Genomic DNA, 22700 nt, shown 5'->3' on the forward strand with positions numbered 1-22700 from the left:
GGCCAGATTTGAACTCAGGTCCTCCTGAATCCAGGGCCAGTGCTTTATCCACTGCACCAACTAGCTGCCCTGGAATTGTTTTGACAGTGCAGAAGCAAGGTGAAATGTAGCCATCCTTATTTGACAGTGACACAAACAGTTTTATTTCCAGATGAGGTTGAAATAGCAACCTCCTAAAAGAATGTAACAGGAGTTATAAGTTATAATTCTTGTTGATTGACCAGCTTCCTTGGAATCAATCATTATCCATATTCAGATGACTCCCAAATATACAGCCCTCGTTTCTCTCCTGAACTGCATAGTCCTTCATCATCACCAACTGCCCAAGGGATACCCCTACATGGATGTCCCAAGTAGAGATACACTTCAAATTCAACATCCAAAACAATTCACAATTTACCCCCAAATGTGTGCTTCCTTCAAAGTCTCCCTCTTTCTTTTCATAACCTAGGAGACATTTTTCACTTTTGACTCTCTTTCAACCCAATTCCCATGCCCAATAACCAATTACCAAGTCTTAACTATGCCATCCCCACTAGAATTTATTGTATCCACCTCCATCACTACACTGACCCACATCAACATCAACCTAGATTAGTAGTCTATTAATCTGTCTCCCCCCTTTCCAATCTATCATCCAACCAGATGCCACAATAATTTGTCTAATAATTATCTAATTTCAAAAACCACTCTTCAGCTCAAAGATCTTCAGTGGGTCCCTACTGCCTCAATGCCGTTTTCTGGGTGAAGATACTAGAGTAGTTTGCCATTTCTTTCTCCAACTCATTTTACAGATGAGGAAACTGAGACCAATAGGATTAAGTGACTTGCCCAGGGTCACACAGCTAGTAAGTGTGTGAGGCCAGATTGGAACTCAGAAAGATGAGTCTTCCTTGATTCCAGGCCCAGCACCACCAAGCAGCCTTAATAAATACTGAACTTAATTGGTTCTAATCCTGTCTCTGCCATTAACTCACTGTGTAATCTTGTCTAAATCATCATGGCCTCTATGGACTTCAGTTTCCTTATGTGTAAAGTGAGGGAGATTAAGTCCCTTCTAGCTCTAGAAAATTGTGATTCTGCGATTTTCCCCAACATTCCAACTGCAATCAGTCAGGGGACTGGAAGGGAGAATATATTGGTCAAAGTTCAGTAATACAATATCCAATGACCAATATCCAATATCCAATTCAATCCCCTAACCAAGATTTTAAATAATCTTGCAATAAGAGAAAGCCAGAAAGCTGGGGGAGGGGAGAAGGGGGGGTGGAAAGAAGGAAAGACTGGGAGAAAGAGCAAAATGGAGAAAGAAAGAAAAAGGAAGGAGGAAGAAGAAAGGGAAGTAGGCAGGAAAAGAAATGGAGGGGAAAAGGGAATATATAGAGCTATTCAAATGCACAAGACTGGCCATACATGGAGCCCAGTATCTCTGCACTTTCACTTTCTGAATTCACAGCCACTTGGTCGCCATGTACTCAATGACTCCTGAATCTTTAGTTAAACAATTCTCCTGGCCCAGACCCCAGAAAAGAACTGGGAGCTTCTTCTAGGTGGGTGTGTACTTTGTTATTAATCCAATTTTATTTTTATTTTTATTTTTGGTTGGGCAATGAGGGCTAAGTGACTTGCCCAAGGTCACACAGCTAGTGTCAAGTGTCTGAAGCTGGATTTGAACTCAGGTCCTCCTGACTCCAGGGCTGGTGCTCTATCCACTGTGCCACCTAGCTGCCCCAATGCAATTTTATTTTAAAGTTCATATCCTCTCCCTCCTACCTCTCCCCTCCCCAATGGAAAAAGCAAGAAAAACAAAATGGTGGGCTAAACACTTCTAAATTCAAACTGTATTCAGACCACAGAGATTAGCACTTAATCATTCTCTACTTCCTATATATTAGTTTGTCTTTCCCTAATTAGACTATAAACTGTTGGAAGAAAGAAACTATTTATATATTTCTGGTATCTCCCACGAGACCTAGCATAGCACCTTGCACACAGTAGGTACTCAGTTAGTATTTGTGGGTTGACTATTGGCTGAGAATCAAAATTTTTGGTTGTCCCTTGGTCTTTGACCTTTCATCCAGCAGAGGACCAGTCCCTTCTCCATTGTCTTCTCTCCTCTCTACTTGCTTCCTGCAGCTGCAGTCAGGGAAAGAGGTTGTCAGAAGCCTGGGCAGAGTTGCATCCAGACAGGGAAAGTTATATTTAGCTTCATTGCTAACTGTCCTGATCAGCCTGTCTGCTACAAATGTCTGCTGCTCAGGGCTGGATGGTAATGGGAAGATAAAGGGGAAGGAGAAGATCGATAGGTTCGAAGCCCAAACTATAAAATATATGTAGCAGTCCGAAGGGCCTGCATTTGGGATTAGGGAAAGGATCACATGAGGAGTGCCCCCTCCCCCATGTGCTCTCAACACCCCCTCCCCAAAAGAAGAGAATTTCCCTAGAGAACTGGCTCTGTGTGGCAGGCTGTGCGGGTCCAGCAACATCAAATGAGCTGAACAGGGTGGGTGATTTTTCCCCCCTCTGATTCCAGGCATCAGCCAATATTGGGGGAGCAGGAAGTGGATCTCTCAGATCCAAGAAGAGCATCTGCACTATTAGGCCTTAAGTCAGAGTAGATGAAGAACTAGGGTGGGGAGCTTTTAGCCTGCTCCCCAAAAGACTCCCCAGTGACGGAGCCCAAGGCTTTGGGGCACAGCCACCTTCCACCTCTGGCCTCAGACCACAGGGAGTCCTCATCTCTATTCATATTCCTGTCTTCCAACCCCCTCCATGAATGTCTCAGCTCCACTATCTTTCCATTATGTTCAATAGTCCCTGACATGCAATATCATTCTGGCCCAGCCAGGACAAGCTCTCTTCCTCCTGAAGTGTCTATGGCCCTGACTTAATGCCCTGAGGTCCTTCCTCCTTTCTCAGACATCTCCTATGTCTGCCCTTCTTTCTTTCCATTTTTGTCTTAAGGCCTTAGTATGAAATAACTCATCGGTGCAGGCTCCCCAAGGAAAAGATTGTGTGGAGCAAAGAAAACACCTGCCAAAGAGCAAACACAGTTTGAAGTGGGAGGAGGGAATTCATTCACTCACTCAAGTATCATCAGACCTAGAAACCCACAAAGAATGCCAGTGCAACCTGTCTTCCAAGATCACACACACACACACACACACACACACACACACACACACACACACACACACACACACACACACACACCCTCCTGCCCTGACTCTTGAATTAATTCCCAAGACCAAAGAGTTTCCCCCAAACCCTAAAGAGCCTGAAAACATGCTATGCTATGGCCCTTGCTTTTCAGAGGTAAAAAAGGAAATTTTTCCCTCCACATGGTCAATCTACAGGAAAGCAAATAAGTTTCCAAAAAGAATGGACAATGTCTTTCCTCTCCCCAACATCTCATTCACTCCCAGTATTGGAATGATCATATAGCCTCTCACATTCCTAGAAAAGATACCCCCACACACACACATGCCATTGCCTCCAAACTTTTCCCTCCCCCACACTTGCCACCACTTCCCACACTTGCCATCACTTCCCGCCTTGCCACTGCCCCCGGCCACAGGGCTATGGAGCAACCTCTACCCACAGATTCCTCGTGGGAAAAGAGCTGGGCAGTAAAAGAATGCAAGTGGCTTCCCGGCAAAAATGAGTTGAGAAAGGAACCCAAACCAACTCACGTCTTCCTGGGTCCAGTAAGGAGCAGGACCCCAGGTCTGCAGGAGCAGCCTTCTGGGGTGCTCTGTTGGGCTTTGAGGCATCTAGGTAGCAAGGTGGAGAGAGAGCCAGACTTGGAAGTCAGGAAAATCTGGGTTCAAAACCTGACTCTGACATGAATCGTGTGATCCTGGGAAAATTCCTACACCTCTCAGTTTTCTTGTCTGTAAAATGGGATCCTATTAGCCCCAGCTTCACAAAGTTGATGTGAAGTTAAACGAGGTGGCATAGGTAAGACTCTTCACAAACCTTAAGGAGCTAAGTAAATGTGGCCCAAGTAGTTAGTCGAGGTAGAGGGGTACAGAGCAAATCCAAAACTTGGCAAGAAGGTTGAATGTAAGAAGCTTCTCTAGTTTTATGAGAAATGAGGGCATGAGGCCACTCTTCTTCCCATCTCTTATACATCACAGAACTGGAAGGGGCCTTGACCGTCATCTCATCCAATCCCCTCATTTCAGAGATATGCGGGCTAAGGCCCAAGCAAGATCAAGAGAGACAGGCAACAAGCAAGACTCATATTATCTGACTAAAAATCCAGAATTCTTCCACTGTACTGTGTCGTCTTCCACATTCCCTACTCTGAGGAGTTAGAGGGAAGCCCAAGAAACAACAGGGCAAGTGGGAATTCCTTGTCTCTACTGGCAGCAGCATCTGTCCCTTGCTTTCTGTGAAGGTTTCATTCTCCCCACCTGAGGGAGAAAAACTTCAAGGGGCCCAACATCTGGCAGGAAACCAGAACTGGGCAGCAGACGTGCTCCGTGCTCTCCTCTCTCCCTGCCAGAGTCACTCTTTGGGACCAGCTGGGCTCCCTCCCCACCAACACCCCACAAGGGTTGGGGGGGTAGGGTGGAGGATCTCGCTCTCGGCAGAAATGCGGCATTTTCTGGCACTGGAGGGATCAGGTGGGCTGTCTGCAGGCCTGGACCTCCCCAGAAGGCAGAGGCCCAGGCATCTGGCTGGGCTGGCCACGTCTTCCTTCAGTCGGCTGCCTGAAACATGACCATGGTAAGCCATCCAGTTCTGTCACCCTTCTGGGACAAGCAATGGGGGTGGGAGGCAGAGGCTGAGAAAGGTTTTGTGTTAAGTGAAGGCCTTCTTGCTTTGCAAAGCACTGACTTAGAGAACCTTGAAACAAAATTAAAACAAAATCTTTTTTTTTCTTTAAACAAACAAGAGTTAAATTAAAAACTGCTCTTCTTTCCACACAAAGGGCAAAATCCTCATCTCTATTCCACAAAGTATAAGCAGCCCTCTCCTTCCCCAGCCCTCTCCCTTGTTCCGCTACCCCCCCTCCCCCAAGCTTGGGAATCCTCATCTGTTATTAGCATTAATCCAAAACACACACACACACACACACACACACACACACACACACACACACACACAGAGTCCATTCCTAAAACTCTTTGGAACCACTGCCAAGTTTGCAAGACCCTCTCCAACCTTAGGTTCCCAAGGGAGAGCAGGAGGCCCTTGTTTATTTGCCCAGAGTCAGACTAAGCATTCCCCACAAGCAAGGGCCTTGGCTGCCCAAGGGGTGAGGCCATACTTTAGACATCCCCACATGTGTGAAAGGACAATGGATCTGAGCACCCAAGACCTTCCCTTCCTCCCACAGTACCAGGAAGAAATTGCTAATCTCATCCCTAGGAAGCGTGGGTCTGTCATCTGTCCACACCCCTTGTCCTCCGAGATTCTTCTTTGCCCCAACTGTCCAGTCAGTATCTGGCTGGTTAGCAAGTTAAACTGAGAGAACCGTGCTAATGAACCTCGGGTCAAAGGTTCACTTCAGTCAGTCCCACAGCCACATACTACACTCTGAAACTAGAAAAATAACTGAGTGCTACTGGTCCCTGAGCAAAGATCAGTTCAAATGTAGCCCCTATTATAATAGCTCAAGTCACGGTGGATCAGTTGAGTCATCTCTATCAACAAAGAATAAATACAACAGCAAAGAAGAAGCATCACTGAAATGCTGCCATCTCCAAGGAGGAATATGGTGGCTGATTTCATGGCCCCTACCAGTACCAGACAGTTCAGGATAAAAGACCAAGACAGATGCCCGTCCACCAAAGTACTTTTTCTGGAATTCTACTTTGCCAAGAAATGGCCCACAGGCAAGGAGGTTCTCTGTCCCTCACTGGGAGATTCTCAACCACTCAAAACCAGGGGGCTCCCCAAAAGTCACTCTCCACGGTCCTAGGTGGAAGGGAGGCAACCCTGGGATCTCCACCACAGGCTCTGACAGGTCATACTGTGCCTGTCATCCGGGGATAAGTCTTGATAAGTGGCAAAGGGGCTCTTCATCAGAAGGTCAGGGCATCAAATGATGATTTATTTTTTGGCTCTATCAGTTCATGGAGATAATCCACTAAGAGGAGGAGGTAGAGCTGTGATCGGAGGTGGTAGAAGGATTCCTAAAAGTTTCATTGCACAAGGGAATGCTGCAGTTAGCTCATCCAGAGGGCCTGGAAATATCTTCAATTTACATAAATCAGCAGCAGATGTACCCTACAGGAAGTACGCATGGCTTCAGACTAGAAGCTTTCCATTTAAGTCCTTATACAATATCATAACAGAATTTATTATTTCCTATTCAGAAAGGGGAGGAGGTAATTCAATTAACTCTATTAAACCACATGTACAAGGAATGTGTCTCGATCCCAATGAGATAGGGAACTTCAGTAATACATGAACATACAAATACATACATATATACATAAACCAACCTTTTTCATGCTTTAAATGAACCATGCTCAAATGAACTATCCTCTCAAGGAGTCTCTACTGATGGCACAGGAAGAGGGAGAAATGAGCAAAAGTACTAAAGCCAGAACCAGCAAATGGCTCCCTTTATCCCAGGCCTATAGAATTAGGTCAAAGGAGAAAGACCCAGAAGTTTTCCCCTCCTTCACACAGGCTGTGCTCCAGGCTTCCTCAAACAGCACTGTTGTTCTCCATTGGCAGCTGTTGAGTGAATCACTCCCATGACATTCCTACTGGGTAGGTGACAAGGGCAAAACAGACAGTGTCCAACTTTGAAATAGGCTAGATTCCAAAAATTCGCCTGCAAACTGGCCATTTGGAACTCAGAATATATTTTCCCACAGGAAAAAAAAAAGTTCTAAAGAGTGGTTAGGTTTCCAGACTATCCTATAAATGTCTACTTACCCCACCATAAAACCAAAATTTTGTAGATTTGCAATAAAAAGAAAGGGTCTTCCAGAGTTTCTGTACCCAAAAAACTCATCAGCTCACAACCAACCTGGTACTGTGCCAACTCAAACTTAGCTAGACCGCTTCTCGAATGGTAGATGTGCAATCCAGCACTAGACCCAAGCAGGTTTAATTAAAGGAGGATGAAGAGGTGAATGGAAATTCTGAAAGGGGATTTTGAGTACTTTCAAGGACTTTAGATGACACTGATCCATCTGTAATTTCATGTCAATACTTGGGACTTTTCTTGTTATGGTATATACTCCGGCACTACTTTTTTCTCTTATGCTTATCAGCCACGATTGAATGACGTTTTTAGCTCACAAATGAAATCATGAATGAAGGAGAGAGTGGAAAACCTTCCTGAGATAAGTGGGAGATGGTAGAATAGAGAAAAGATTGAAAGAAGGTGGCTCCAAAGGATGCGTGTGCTTATGGAAGAAAGACAACCTGAATTAACAATTTACTTTTTTTTGAGGCTTGGATGGTGAAAGGCACAGGGACAAGGGAAGCGGGTCTACAGTATGTGGAGAATGGGGGGGACAGAGAAGGAGAAGAGAAATGGTAGGAAAGAGATGTGAAATCATGAGATCTCTTCTATAAAATGCCAAGAGGTGACGGACAATCCAGGACACCTTGTTTCGGGGAGAAATATGAAGCAGGGAGCAATCGCAACTGAGTCCAGAAACTTCTATTAGGCTGAGCCAAATTATTGTCATACTCAGGAGGTATTCTAAGGGTATCTCTAAACCACATACTGTGCTACAAAAATCAATGCCTGATTAACCAGAGATTAACCAGGCCTTACTACAAGAAATTCTCTCTCCCCATGTCATCCACCACAAATTCCTTCAATGAGGAATTCTCAGACAAATTGGTATGAAACTTTATTTTTCAATCTTACACCAGGTGTCTCAAAAGGAGACAGGAAAGAAGGGGCAAGAAGCCACTGGCCAGAGGAAAGGCAACTCATTTCTAGTTCATACAATGACAGAACTTTAGGGTTGAAAGGGACCAGAGAGGTCATTTGGTCCAACTTATGATCCATCTGCCCAAAAGTCCCCTCTACAGCTTCTCAGAGAGCCATCCAGCTTCTGTTTAAAGATGCCCATCAAGGGCCAACCTACCTCCCAAAGCAACCCTTTATAATCTGTAGATAGTTCAAAGTGTTAGGTCATTTTTTCACTTATCTCAAGCCTAAATCTGGCTCTCTGAATCTTCTGATCATTGCCCATTTAATCCTTTCTTCCACAGGACCCATTCAGATGAAGATAGTTGTGCTGTCTCCCTTAAGTCTTCACTTCTCCTATCTAAACACCTCCAGTTCCTGTAGTCCCTCCCTGTAGAACATGGTGTCCAGGTCCTTGGCTCCTCAGACCATTCTCCAATTTACCAATGTCCTTCCTACAAATGAAAACAATATTCTAAGACAAAGTTTGAATACAGTAGGATTGTCATTTCTGAACATTATGCCGGCTATAAGGAAGTTTAAGATCACATTAATTTTCTGGGAAGAAGGAAGAACAAGGAGGGAGAAGGAGGAGGAGAAGAAGAGGGAGGAGAAGAAGAGGGAGGAGAAAGAGAAGGAGAAAGAGGAGAAAGAGAAGGAGAAAGAGGATGAGAAGGAGGAGAAGGAGAAGGAGAAGGAGAAGGAGAAGGAGAAGGAGAAGAAGAAGAAGAAGAAGAAGAAGAAGAAGAAGAAGAAGAAGAAGAAGAAGAAGAAGCAGCAGCAGCAGCACCAGGTATCTTACAAACATCATTTCATTTGATCCTCACAATAATTCTGGGATGTAGGTGCTATTATTATCCCCATTTTACAGTTGAAGAAACTGAGACAAACAAAGGTTACATGACTTGCCCAGGGTCGCATAGCTAGTGTCAAGTGTCTGAGGCCAGATTTGAACTCAGGTCTCCCCAACTCCAGGCCCAGCATTCTATTTACTACACCATCTAGCTATCATATCACCCTGATGATTTATACTCAATCTGTAATTCATTAAAAACTCTAGCTCTTTTCCCATGTGAGTTGCTACCTAACCGCTCTGCTTCTGTCTTATATTTATAAATTTGTGTTTATGTATGTATCTATATATTTTTTATTTTATTGGAATCCAAGTGTAAGATTTTCTACTTATCCTTATTAAATTTCATCTTATTTGAATTGGCTCAATACATTAGCCTAGCAGGAATTCTTGAGACAGCTCCGTCATAAAAACAAGTTAGAGTGGGCAGCTAGGTGGTGCAGTATATAAAACACCGGCCCTGGATTCAGGAAGACATAAGGTCAAATCTGAGCTCAAATACTTGACACTTACTAGCTGTGTGACCCTGGGAAAGTCACTTAACCCTCATTGCCCCGCCCAAACAAAACAAAACAAAACAAAAAAAAAAACCCAAACAAAAAAAAGTTAGAGATCCTTTCAAGTTTTATATCATTGGTCTACCTGATAAGCTTGCCAGCTATGGCTTTGTTCAAGACACAGATAAAAATATTTTCTTTCAGCATCAAGGACAGACTTCTAGAACACCTCAAGAGAAACCATTCAACTCCTTTGGAATCCATCTGACTATAATATTGACATCTCTCCATCTTGTCCACAAAAATACCATGATAATTTCTCAACTTTTTTGCTAAATTAGACTATATGCATAGCATTATTTTGGCCTGCCTATCTTGTAAGACTCTCCTATGACATTATTTGGAGGTTTTATGGAGCAATTGTGTCATGAGTTCTGAGAGCAAACTGCCTTTCTTCCGCCATCTTGGCTCTGCCCCAGAAATTCCTTTTTTTTTTTTTTGTGGGGCAATGAGGGTTAAGTGACTTGCCCAAGGTCACACAGCTAGTAAATGTCTAGTGTCTGAAGCTGGATTTAAACTCAGGTCCTCCTGAGTCCAGGGCCAGTGCTTTATCCACTGCACCACCTAGCTGTCCCCATAAAACTCTCAAAAATATATTTTTTAACTAATATGGAAATGTTTTACAGGATTGCACATGTATAAACTGTATCTGATTGCTTACTGTCTCAAGAAGAGGGGAGGGAGGAAATGATAGAATTTGGAACTCAAAACTTAAAAAAAGTTGAAACAATTGTTTTAATGTGTAATTGGGGGAAAATATTGTGTGTGTGTATATATATTATATATATATATATATTTTTTAACCTTTTTTAAAAAAGACAGGCATAACTTGGTTGTTTTTTCCAGGGCAATGAGGGTTAAGTGACTTGCCCAGGGTCACACAACTAGTAAGTGTCAAGTATATGAGGTCACATTTGAACTCAGGTCCTTCTGAATCCTGGGTTGGTGCTTTATCCACTTCACCACCTCGCTGCCCCTATAATTTGTTTTTGATGAAGCTATCTGGCTCTTTGTGATCAACATTTACTAGATGGTCACTAATTATGCTTTAAATAATGCATTCTAGAACTTTGCAAGGAATCAACATCAAATTCACTCGTCTAAAGTTTACAAACTCCACTTCACTTCCTATTTTGAAAAATTAGGACATTTCCCCTTCTCCTATGACAAACATGGGAAGTTAGGTGGCACCATAGTGCATAGAGCACCAGGCCTGGAGTCAGGAAGACTCATCTTCCTGAGTTCAAATCTGGCCTCAGACATGTGTGATCCTGAGCAAGTCACTTCATCATGTCTGCCTCAGTTTCCCCATCTGTAAAATGAGCTGGAGAAGAAAATGGCAAGGTATTCCAGTATCTTTGCCAAGAAAACACCAAATGGAGTCACACATGACTGAACACAACACAACATATGACAAACCTATGATATGCCTTTTGTTTTCTACTACAGTCTTTCAAAGATCTCTGACTCTGGCTCAACAACCACACTTTTTTTTTTTATTACTCTATCCCAGCTTGGTGACTTGAATTCAAAGATAGCTAACTGCTCTCTTAAAGATCTTACTACTTACTTTGAGTTTCAACTCCTTATCAACTTCATATTCTGTCCTGTTCTTGGTAGATAAAAGAGAGGCAAAAATAAAAAATAAACAGCTCTGCCACCTATCATGCATTATCATTATTCCATCCACCCTGAATAGCAGTCTTATCCTTTCTTTGATCATCCTCTTTTCCCTGAATTTGGCTAAAAAAAAAAAAGTCTTATTTTTTTTTCTTTTTTGTAGCTCTGATTCCTGTATTCCCTAAGTGAGTTTATCTCATTGGTACACAATGATAATCCAACAGCACTTTCTGTCTCTTCTATTCTTTTTGAACAAAGCAAATCCTTCCAGAGCCATATTCTTTTTTTGTTTGTTTGTTTTTGTTTTTTGCAGGGCAATGGGGGTTAAGTGACTTGCCCAGGGTCACACAGGCAATAAGTGTCAAGTGTCTGAGGCTGGTTTTGAACTTAGGTCCTCCTGAATCCAAGGCCAGTGCTTTATTCACTGCACCACCTAGCTGCTCCCCGCCCCAACCCCACCCCCAGCCATATTCTAATAATGGTCCCATCTTGACCAAGTTTCAATGATACCTAGGGAGTGCTTTTCCCCTACTTCCATTGAATCTCTTGTTCACTTTGTTTGTTATCAATAGTTTATATATTTGTGTACTGATATGAAGCCAAGTGTTCTGCTGCTGGCTGCACTCCTGGATTTTGTTTCCTATAAATTACTAGGTATCCTTACTGCCAAGCTGCTCTCTATGGTATCTACACATAAGCAGCTTTCTCTTTTCCTCCTTTTGTCAGTATAAGGTCCTTTTGGTCAGATTTTTATAATTTCAAGGTAATATATTTTTTTATTATTATTATTTTTTTTAGTGAGGCAATTGGGGTTAAGTGACTTGCCCAGGGTCACACAGCTAGTAAGTGTTAAGTGTCTGAGGCCAGATTTGAACTCAGGTCTTCCTGACTCCAGGGCTGGTGCTCGATCCACTGTGCCATCTAGCTGCCCCAAGGTAATACATTTTTGCTAGCCCTTACTGAGTATACTCCGTCCCTGGCTACAGGTCCATAATCACTATATTCTAAGTCAGAACCCCAAAATCTAAATCTCCATATCAGACATCTCTTTAGTCATCTGTCTGTTTCCTCAATATTCACCTCTCTCCCAAAGATCTTACCTTTGATCAGTAACAATGATTAAAAACAGCACCTGGGACTCTAAGGTTTTTACTTTCTAGCCAAGTCATCTTTTGTAGTTGTTCAATCATGTTTGACTCTGTCATTTTCTTGGTGAAGATACTGGAGTGGTTACCATTTCCTTCTCCAGCTCATTTTACAGATGAGGAAACTGAGGCAAATGAGGTGAAGTGACTTGCCCAGAGTCACAAAACTAGGAAGTGTCTGAGGCTGGCTTTGAACTCATGAATGCGAGTCTTCTTGATTCCAAGCCCAGTGCTCCATCCATCTCGCCACTTAGCTGCCCACCTCTGCCTGTCTTCTTAATCCCTAGCAATGCTCTGTAGTTCCTTCTGATGGAATCGCTTGTGCCCACAGGAGTCACCAGAAGCAGAGAGGGGTTATGTGCTTTGCAAAGTATTGAGGGGTTCTCTGTCTTGTCCTGGATACATACCCCAGTCACGAAGGACACCTCCCTCCTTAACATAAGCACTGCAGGTAGCCACCACCCACTCTGCTCTTGACTCTCCAGGCTTGGTCACCATCCCTTTTCAGCTGTCTTTGGCAGCCAGATGGCACAGTAGATAGAGCTCTAGGCTTGGAGGCAGAAAGACCCAAGTTCAAATCTGGCCTCAGAAACTTACTAGCCATGGGAACCTGGGCAAGTCACTTGTCTGCCTCCATTTCCTCATCTGTAAAATGAGCTGGAAAAGGAAATGGCAAACTACCCTAGTATCTCTGCCAAGAAAACCCCAAATGGGGTTACAAAGAGTTGGACATGACTGAAAAACCACTGAACAACAACAAATGCTTATTATGTGCCTGCTCCCAGTCCCCGCAGCTAGGAGGAACAAGATTCATCTACTAGGCTCTTGTTCCTCTGCCCATCCCTGGATGAAATCTCTCCTGACAGAAACATGACCAACGGAGACTGGAGTTCCCAAGAATGTCTATCCTGACAATCCACCCTTCCTACTAACCCTCCACACCCAGCTGCCCCCTCTACTCTTATTCCTTCCAAAGAAACAGGCAGGTGGGCATCAGTGGGGCTCTAACCAAATTCATCTCATGGCAGGAGAGAGAAATTAGAAAAGGAGGTTTACATTTTTTTTTTTGGTGGGGTAATGGGGTTAAGTGACTTGCCCAGGGTCACACAGCTAGTAAGTGTCAAGTGTCTGAGGCTGGATTTGAACTCAGGTTCTCCTGAATCCAGGGCCGGTGCTTTATTCATTGCACCACCTAGCTACCCCCCATGAGGTTTGCTTTGAAGAAGCTAAAAAGGATCTGGGTGGAACAGGTTGGAATGCTTCATCTTCTCTTGAAAGGTGGGCCTCCTCAGCCAAGGGCACAAACTCTTTCTCCTTGTCCCTACCAAAAGCTCTCTGAATGATGCTCCTCAGAAACTTCTACTGATTCTCACCTTTGTTTCATGAGATACCCACAGGATGCCAAGAAAAGAAGATTAAGGGCCCCAGAAGAGTTGGGGGTGTGATCTGCCTCCCTGGAAGGAACATCTCCATCAACCTGATGGTATAAACCAGCACAGGGCTCAGACATAACACCGTTTTTAAGGGCACGAGTTCTGAATGGCTGCAGACACAACAGGAACATTCAATTAATACTGCATTAGGCCAAGTCAGCCAGAACGAAGGGCTCTGGTAGCTAGCAGCATCCAAATCCCTCATCTTCATGCAACAGGGAAATCAAGGCCAGGTGAGGATCTGGGCTGGATTTCAACTATCCTTGGTTTTATGGGGGAGAGGAAGAATGCTGGAATTGAGCTCCCACATGCAAGCCAAGCCTCCCACATCCCACGGGTCACAGAAAGCAGGTGTGGACAGAGTGATCCTCCTGAAATCCACGTCAGTTTTCCTACAGAAAGGCCAGACTCAGTGTGCCCCACAGACAGATGACTCATAACTTGCGCTTATTTGCATGGTGCTTCTGCCTGTCTCAAAGCGTTCTCATACACCCAGTCTGTTTTATCCATACAGGCGACAACGGCTCCGATGCGTATTAGGACAGCCAACTCATGGAAGAAAAAACCTAAAACAGAGAAGTTCCAAGATCCCCATAGGAAAGTGGCATCAAACATGGACTGGCACCCAGGGCTCCAGCCTCCTAGGCCAGAGTTCTTTCTACTAAACCGTGCTGCCTTCCTAACAGAGGAAAGATCTCCCCTGGAACAACAAGACTGAAAGGAATCAAAACAGTTTATCTGCATATGTTTCTAAGCAAAACAACACAGCCTGAAATGTTTGGCAGAGACAAACTAAATATTTCCTCTGTGACCCATGCCAGAGGGGAAGGCTGTGGGAGTGGGGGAGGCGGAGGGAAACTGAGGAGAGACATGCATGTGAAGAAGGGCAGCATATGGGTGAGGAGAGGAGGAGAATGCAATTTTAATCAACAAAACAGATATTTCTAGGCTGGGGGAAGGGCAAGGGGAGAGTCCTGGGGGTGTGCGGGGGTTCAGAGAGAGTTCTGGGGTGGGGGGCAGTCAGAGAAAAGGGAAAGCTTCTCCGATAAGAAAGGAAGTGGGGTTTAAAAACTCAGGGCCGAGTCTGGGGGCGGTGACTATTTCATGGGCGTTTTTGAAGACATTTATATACAAACAGGAGCAGTACGATGAAGAAACTAAAACCTTTCCCTCAGTATCAAGGACTAAAGGAAAGTACAGCTTGGGAACCAAGCCTAATGACAAGGGTCTCCCAATTAAGAAAGGACTATTCAGAGGAAAGCAGAAAGGAATAAAAGTTAAGAATCATTTATTTTATTTAATTTTTAAAAAGATAAAGAATTATGGGCAGAAATGGAAAGGTAAGGAGAAAACTGCATGGAAGAGGGTGAGAGAAGCCCCAAGAAGGAACAGCCCCAGGGGCAGCTAGGTGGCGCAGTGGGTGGAGCGCCGGCCCTGGAGTCAGGAGTACCTGAGTTCAGATCCGACCTCAGACATTTAACACTTGCTAGCTGTGTGACCCTGGGCAAGTCACTTAACCCCAATTGCCTCACTAAAAAAAATAAAAAAAAAAAAAAAGAAGGAACAGCCCCAAAGAAAGAAAGGCTGGGAGAACCTGCCACCAATAAAATCAGAAGCTTAACAAAAGAATGGTCAGTGAGATGAAGAACAGGAAAGAGACAGGAGGGAATCTAAGCGGTGACTCTGTAATGTGGGGTCCAAGGATTTTAAAAGATTTTTTTAAAATCTGAATTTCTCAGGGTAGAGTGGATAAAAGGTCTGTAGGTGAGGTTATAGGGTGCCCCAAAGAACTGGAAGCCCAGAGCCAAAACTCTACTTTTCTCATGGCCAGGACTGGACTAAGAGGAAGGGCAGGCTCCAAGAGGACCAGTGAGAATCGGGGCTTCCCAGAGAGCATCATGGGGTAGGACCGGTCAATGTGAGTTTTACAGCCTCAACATTTCTCACTCTTTTAGGTATGGGTGAAAACTGGAAGATGGGTGTGTTCTTGAAGAGAAGGCCTAGCATCCTACTAGATACACCTGGAGCTCAGCAAAGGAGAGTGGCACTCAGAAATCCCAGCTACCTTTAGGCTCTCCCTTCCCTCTCATCTCTCCATACCAATCGATCAGATGCCAAGTGCAGTTAACTTTACCTACCCAGTATCTTTGCCATTCCTCTAGGCAGCCTTCGAGTTTGACAAAGGTTACATTTGTGTGTGTGTGTGTGTGTGTGTGTGTGTGTGTGTGTGTGTGTGTGTGTGAATTGGAGTTAAGTGACTTGCCTAGGGTCACACAGCTAGTAAGTGTTAAGTGTCTGAGGCTGAATTTGAACTCAGGTCCTCCTGACTCCAGGGCCAGTGCTTTATCCGCTGCGCCACCTAGCTGCCCCGACAAAGGTTACATTTTAAAAACAGCACTGGAAGGATAGGGGAATCAACCAAAGGACTGCCAAAGGGTCTTTTGGGATTTTAGTTCAATTCTGAGTACAATATACAGGTTGGAAAATATGAAGCACCTTACTGACATCCCCACTGGGCAGCGAGGTGGTGCAGTGGATAGAGTGCCGAGTCTGGAATCAGAAACCCATCTTGCTGAGTTCAAATCTAGTCTCAAACCCTCACTAGTTGTGTGATCCTAGCCAAGTCACTTAACCCTGCTTGCCTTAGTTTCCTCATCTGTAAAATGAGGTGGAAATAGCAAAACCACTCAGTGTCTTTACTAAGAAAATTCCAAATGGGGTCATAGACATTTGGACAAAACTGAAAACAGCTAAACAACAACAAATGAACTTGGATAGGAAAATAATTACATATTTTTTTTTACTAATTTCTAATAGAAATTTAGTATTTCCTCCAATTACTTAAAACATTATTCTAAGAAGGGGCCCATGGCTTCACCAGATCTACCAAAGAGGTTCCAGAAACAAAACAAAAAATCATAAAAACCCCCGTTGTAGAGAGTTTGCCCAGATGACATGCAAGATTCCTTTCAATTCTACAAATCTATGATTTTTAATATTCCTAATAGTTTCAAAACATACATATGATTTTCCTCCCCTAAGTAACAGGACAAGGTCCTATATGATACTGGTCTGAAAAGAATAAAGAAAATAACTGCCCTATTTCTTTGTTTTGTTTGTTTGTTTGTTTTGGTTTTTTTAGTTAGGCAACTGAGGTAAGTGACTTTGCCTAGGGTCACACAGCTAGTAAGTGTTAAGTGTCTGAGGCCAGATTTGAACTCAGGTCCTCCTGAATCCAGGGCCGGTGCTCTATCCACTGTGCCACCTAGCTGCCCCTGCCCTATTTCTTTTATGTTCTCTACCAGATACAATTATAATAAAAATAGTGACAATAATAACAATTCAACAAATAAACTGTACAGGAACCAAACCATTATCATGGAGAGAAATGCTGCTCACAATGACCCCTGGACATAATGCTGATGCACTAAAATTTAAGAATAAGGTTTTTTTTTTCTGTTTTTTTTTTTTCTTTTTTTTTTTTAGTGAGGCAATTGGGGTTAAGTGACTTGCCCAGGGTCACACAGCTAGTAAGTATTGTCTGAGATCGGATTTGAACTCAGGTACTCCTGACTCCAGGGCTGGTGCTCTATCCACTGCACCACCTAGCTGCCCCAAGAATAAGGTTTTTAATAGCTGGTGTCATACTAAATACTCAGTCTCCAGGGGGAAACCTTTCAGAACAGAAAGCCATATAAAAGAGATTGAAGCCCTTTTTAGGGGTCACATAGCTTATAAATAGGGGAGTGGAGACTGTCTGAAAACTTCTCTAACCTAAAATCTCCTTTTGAGGTTTTATGAGTCAGATGAAGAGTAACTGATATAGGATCTACAAGACAGATAAAAATATTATACAAGGTAAAAATCTCATGCAATAACGTCCAAAAACTTAAATCCTTAAACCTTCCATTCAGTGTCCCCCATCCCCTAACACACTACCTCCATCAGATGAGTTGTAGTAAACAAAAGAAACCTTAAAATCTTGTACTTCTGGGATCAGCTATGGGCATCCCTGTTCAGGACCACCATTTCAGTGGCATACTGAACTCTTCCTTTATTCTACAAGAAATAGTAGATTCTGGTACTACCTAGCCACATGTAAAAAAGGCAGAACAACTGGGGCTCAAAGCTACAGGCTAGAAAGAAAAGAGCTTCTGTCTAAGAAAAAAAGGAAACTGGAAATTCCCAATACTATCTGCCAGAAGTTTATTGTAGTCAGGGTCCTGAGCCAGGCCCTATACACACACACACACACACACACACACACACACACACACACACACACACACACACACACACACACAAGGTTACAGAAGCCCAGTCTTAAAAATCTGTGAAGCTCTGTAAGTGTGGGAGAAGAGGATGAGGATGAACCAAAGAATGAGAAGGGAAACCAGTGAAGAGCCACCAAGAGTACATAAGAAAGATTAAAATAACCAAAAGGCCAAATTGAAATACCAAAAGAGAGAAAAACTAATTCAAAACCTAATTCACAAGCAGATAAACAGAGATAATCATAAGGACAGATGGAAGAATGAGTAAAAACTTCAAAAAGAAGTCAGAACATTATAAATAAGTATTATACCATGAAGGAAAATGAACCAAAATTCCATGACCAAAAAGAGAATTCTGCAGACTCCCCAGAGAACATAGAACAACAACAAAAAATGCCAAAATAGTTCAAAAGAAATAATATTATTAAAAGATGTTAGGTGAGAAATCAGAGCTCTTGTGGTAGATTTCTAAAACTCAAACAGAAGAGTACAAAGCTTAGGAGACACAATGGACTTTCTTTCCCAAGTAATATTGGCTCTAAAAGGGAAAAAGAGAAGAAAGCAAAATTATAGAAGTGGAAGAAAATTTGGCAGAAAAGAAACAAAAGGCAACAACATTAAAAGAATACATGAATTCTATACAAGTCAAACAACTAACCTTAAAGACAAGATGCACAGAGATAATTGAACTGCCACTGGTCTCCCAACATGATATGACAAATTTTTTAAAAAATGAATACTGTAATGAAAGCAATAATACAACAAAACCATCCAGAATATTTGAACAAAGACAACAAAGTGTTGATTGATCATATCTGAAGATCACCATAGAAAAGGAAGAATGCTTGAAACTTCATGGTTTGCAGTGGTTAAATTCTGTAATTTCAACAGCAAACACCACATTTTACAAGTAGCCAGGAGAAACACATTCTAATATCAACAAGTCAACGATATTTATTAAGTACTCGCTAGGTGCTAGGCATAATACTAAGCATGGGAAATATAAATATAAGCAGAAAGAAAGAAAGGCCTTGTCCTCAAGGAGCTTACATTCTGATGGAGAAGACAATGCCTAAAGGGAAGCTGAAAAGGGAAGAGAGGAGGAAGAAATTAAGATATCCAGAATGAAGCCACAACAAAAGAAAGTCCTGGAGAGTTGGAGAAGTACACCCTGAAGAGGAATCAAAACATGAGGGGTGTGAGAAAACAACAATTTAAATAACCCCAAATTACTCCACAGTCACAATAAATCAAGAGAAAATAGAATTCCCAAATTTGCTTTCCAAAAAGCAAAGGATCTCAGGTTTCAACAGAGGGTAATATATCTTGTAAAATGGAATCTAATCATCCTTTAATTCTGTGTATTTCCTTTCCCAATCTATTGCTCTCCCTTTTGTTTGTTTGGTGAAACTGACTACAGATTCCAGTTTTTCTATTCTGTCCATTATTGCTGTCATACAGGTCATAACTTCTGCTCTCAAAATTCTCATTTCTCTTTTAAACGGTTTCATGTTTTCCTAAGGGATGCAGGGCCTTTGGTTTCACTGAGCATTGGGTTGTTTTCCTTAGTTTTGAAGTATTCAATGTAGATATCTGAACTTGTTTACTAGCTCTGGAGGCCATATTTCGGCAAATATTTTTCCTGTTGAAATATCTGCTTACATTCAAGTTTTCTTTTTCCTGATATCTTTGGAAATCTCTGGTTTTTTTCTTTTTCTTTCTTTTTCTTTTTTTTTGCGTGGGGCAATGGGGGGTTAAGTGACTCACCCAGGGTCACACAGCTAGTAAGTGTCAAGTGTCTGAGGCCGGATCTGAACTCAGGTCCTCCTGAATCCAGGGCTGGTGCTTTATCCACTGTGCCACCTAGCCACCCCCTCTTTATTTTTCCATATTGTTCACTGTCTGACTCCCTCCCCTCTGAGGGTAGTTTCTTTGGGGCATGGACCTCAGGGCATCTCAGTTTTCTCTCATACTTGGTAATTCACAATTCACCAGCCTAGGTCTCTGCTCCAGCTGATTTTTAAGGGGATAAAACAGGACTCAGCTGGATGTTGAGAGTTCGTTCCCTGAGGCTTGGTGGAATACTGTTCCCCACCCCCCACCCCCCCACACACATGGTAACCTGTTCCTCTGCTTTGTCCTATTCCCTCTGTTCCTCAGTTCTAAGTGCCAGTACCAGCAATTCAAATAGCTGCTACAATGGTGTTCTAGTATTGACTGCTGTTATTTGGGTGTCCCAAGGCTCTGGAAGGAGGGTAGGATGGGTGTGTGGAGCTCTATTTCAAACCCAAACATAAGTCCGGCCACTTCCTTTTTTCCTTAATCTGTTACAGAGATCTTCTGTAGGACAGACCACTGCCCCTGCAACAGTCTTCTTTCTATCCATGAAGTGCTGCTGAGAGGCAAGGCATCTAGAACCCAGTAGGTTTCCACCTCTGAAGCACTGACCACTAAGTGCTAACCATCTGTTGTGACCCAAGGAAACTTCCACAAGCCTGGAGCCAGGCTCTCCATGGCACTCCCTCTCCTGCAACCCACCATGCTACAAGCAGCAAGACTCCACTAGCCTTGCTGACCCACAGGGTTGCGGAAAAATGCAACCTCACACCCAATTCCCCTCTATCCAGTGCCATGAAGATCCAAGATCCAAACTACGGAAATTTACTAAAGCCTCAATTGCCAGTATCTCCATAGTGTTCTGTGCTACAAAAGATCGAACAGAGGGGAAGGGGATTGAAACAGAGCTCAGCCCCCACCTGCATCTCAGAGCCTGAGAGATCCCAACTCCAAATAACAGAAATCAGCTCAGGATGCAATAGCGCCAACATGGTAACACTCTGTACTGTTGTGCAAGAAAGCTAAGGAACAGAGGGAACTGCAGCCCACTCCTGTCCCTACAAGAATTTTTGGGCACAGGGCAGCTAGGTGGTGCAGTGGATAGAGTACCGGCCCTGGATTCAGGAGGACCTGAGTTCAAATCTGACCTCAGACACTTGACACTTACTAGCTGTGTGACCCTGGGCAAGTCACTTAACCCCAATTGCCTCTCTCTCTCTCTCTCTCTCTCTCTCACACACACACACACACACACACACACACACACACACACACACACACAAAGAGTCTTTGGGCACAGAGACCAAGGCTGGTAAGACATATATGTTGTCCAGTATGGGAAAAGACTGAGATGCTTTGAGACCCAGCCCCTAGGAAAATCACCTTCAGAGGGGAGGGAGTTATGAAGTGAATAATAGCAGAAAATATAGGGGGGAAAAGATTGAAATTAGCCCCAAAAATCTCAGAAGGAAGAAAATCCCAGAATCTCAAACATAAGCAGATAAATTAATAGAGAAAACAATAACAGCAGAAGGAAATGTGGCCTCCAGATTTAATAAACAAGTTCAGTATTTCTCTATAAATAAATGCTAGAAGACAAAGGAAAACAATCCAATACTTGGATGAGACAGACAACCCTGTGGAATTGGAGAACGTGGAACCACCACATGTAGTTCCTGAGTGGCTTAAAAGAGAAATGAGAATTGAGAGAACATAATAAATGGTTTGCACTTGAATCTGAGATGGCAAATTTCACCAAAGAAACAAATGAGAGGACAACAGATTGGGAATGCCAGTGCACAGAAGTAAAGCACAATTTAGAAGAATAGAAGCAGAAGCAACACTATTAAAGAAAATATGTTTTCAATTCAAACTAAACATATTGATCATGCAGACAGGATGCATAGAGATAACCTAAGGATTACAGGTCTACCAGAAGAACATAAGTAAAAAAAAATCTGAACACCATGATACAAGAAATAATAGATGAGAACTGCTCATAACTTCTGAACACAGAAAATGAAATACCAATTGAAAGAATCCATAGATCTCCAGAAAAAAAAATCAGGGCAGGAAATTTCAAGACACAGAGTAGTTAAATTTAACAATTCCACTGACAACAAATTCTTCAAGAAACCAGGAGAAAGATTTTCAAATACAAAGGAAAGGAAATTTGAATAACACAAAACTATTCTCCACCCACTAGAAAACACAAGAAGGAATGGAACAATGTGTTCCAAAGAGTAATAGAGTCCAGGATAGAAACCAGGGTGACCTACCTTGCAAATCTGAGCTTAACCATTAATTTTTTAAAAATTAATAATAGACAGTTGAAATAGTCTTAGAAAGAAGACAAGGCAGGATTAATTGCTTCTCAGACACTCCAGAATTGCAAAAGGGGTGAATGAATGAAGCATCCAAGGACAGTGACAGCCACAGAAAAGTAGAAGAGACACCAGGATGAACCTTCTTTCTAAACATGCAAAAGGAATCATGGATAAAGGCTGAAATCAGGTGGAGGTAATGGTGAAGAGGCAAGCCTGGGCCAGTATAGTCAAAACCTCATGGCACTACACCTATAGATGAATCCCCCCAAAATAAATTCTGGTGGGTTTAAATTATAAAATGAGAAGGTGCACAGAAGGAAGGAGGGGAAAAAGAGGATAGAGGTGAGTATATGATGTGCCCAGGTGAAGTAGAGGAGCAGAAATAAGGTGAAGGTGAATCTTGTGGTCTCTCAGGAAAAGAAGAGTTTACAGGGGAGCAGGGGAGAAGGGAGGATTGAAAAAATGGGGAAAGGGGGAAGCCTTGTTTTGGTTGTGGGAAGTGGGGGAACAATGATGAATGCTCCTATGGGCGAAGAGAGATGTTCTATAAAGGGAGATGGGAACCTGGCACGGGGTGTTTTCTGTAGGGATTTGGTTATTCTGCCTCATGGATGTGTGTGTGTGTGTGTTGAGGGGGGTGGGGGAGTTGGAATTCCTGGGGGCTATTAGTGCTTAGGGGAGTGGAAGGACATGTGCCCAGAGAAGAGATTTTGAAGAAAATGGAGAAGGAAGATGACCAGGCAGAGAATATAGGTCAGTGG

At 43.0% G+C, this 22700-nt stretch overlaps 1 protein-coding gene across 1 annotated transcript in view; it reads right to left on the bottom strand.

Moving 5' to 3' along the window:
* DENND2B (DENN domain containing 2B) overlaps nucleotides 1-22700 on the bottom strand; it is a 212496-nt gene that overhangs the window by 159159 nt on the left and 30637 nt on the right.

Source organism: Dromiciops gliroides, chromosome 6 (genome assembly GCF_019393635.1).
Source record: "Dromiciops gliroides isolate mDroGli1 chromosome 6, mDroGli1.pri, whole genome shotgun sequence".
Taxonomy (NCBI): Eukaryota; Metazoa; Chordata; class Mammalia; order Microbiotheria; family Microbiotheriidae; genus Dromiciops; species Dromiciops gliroides.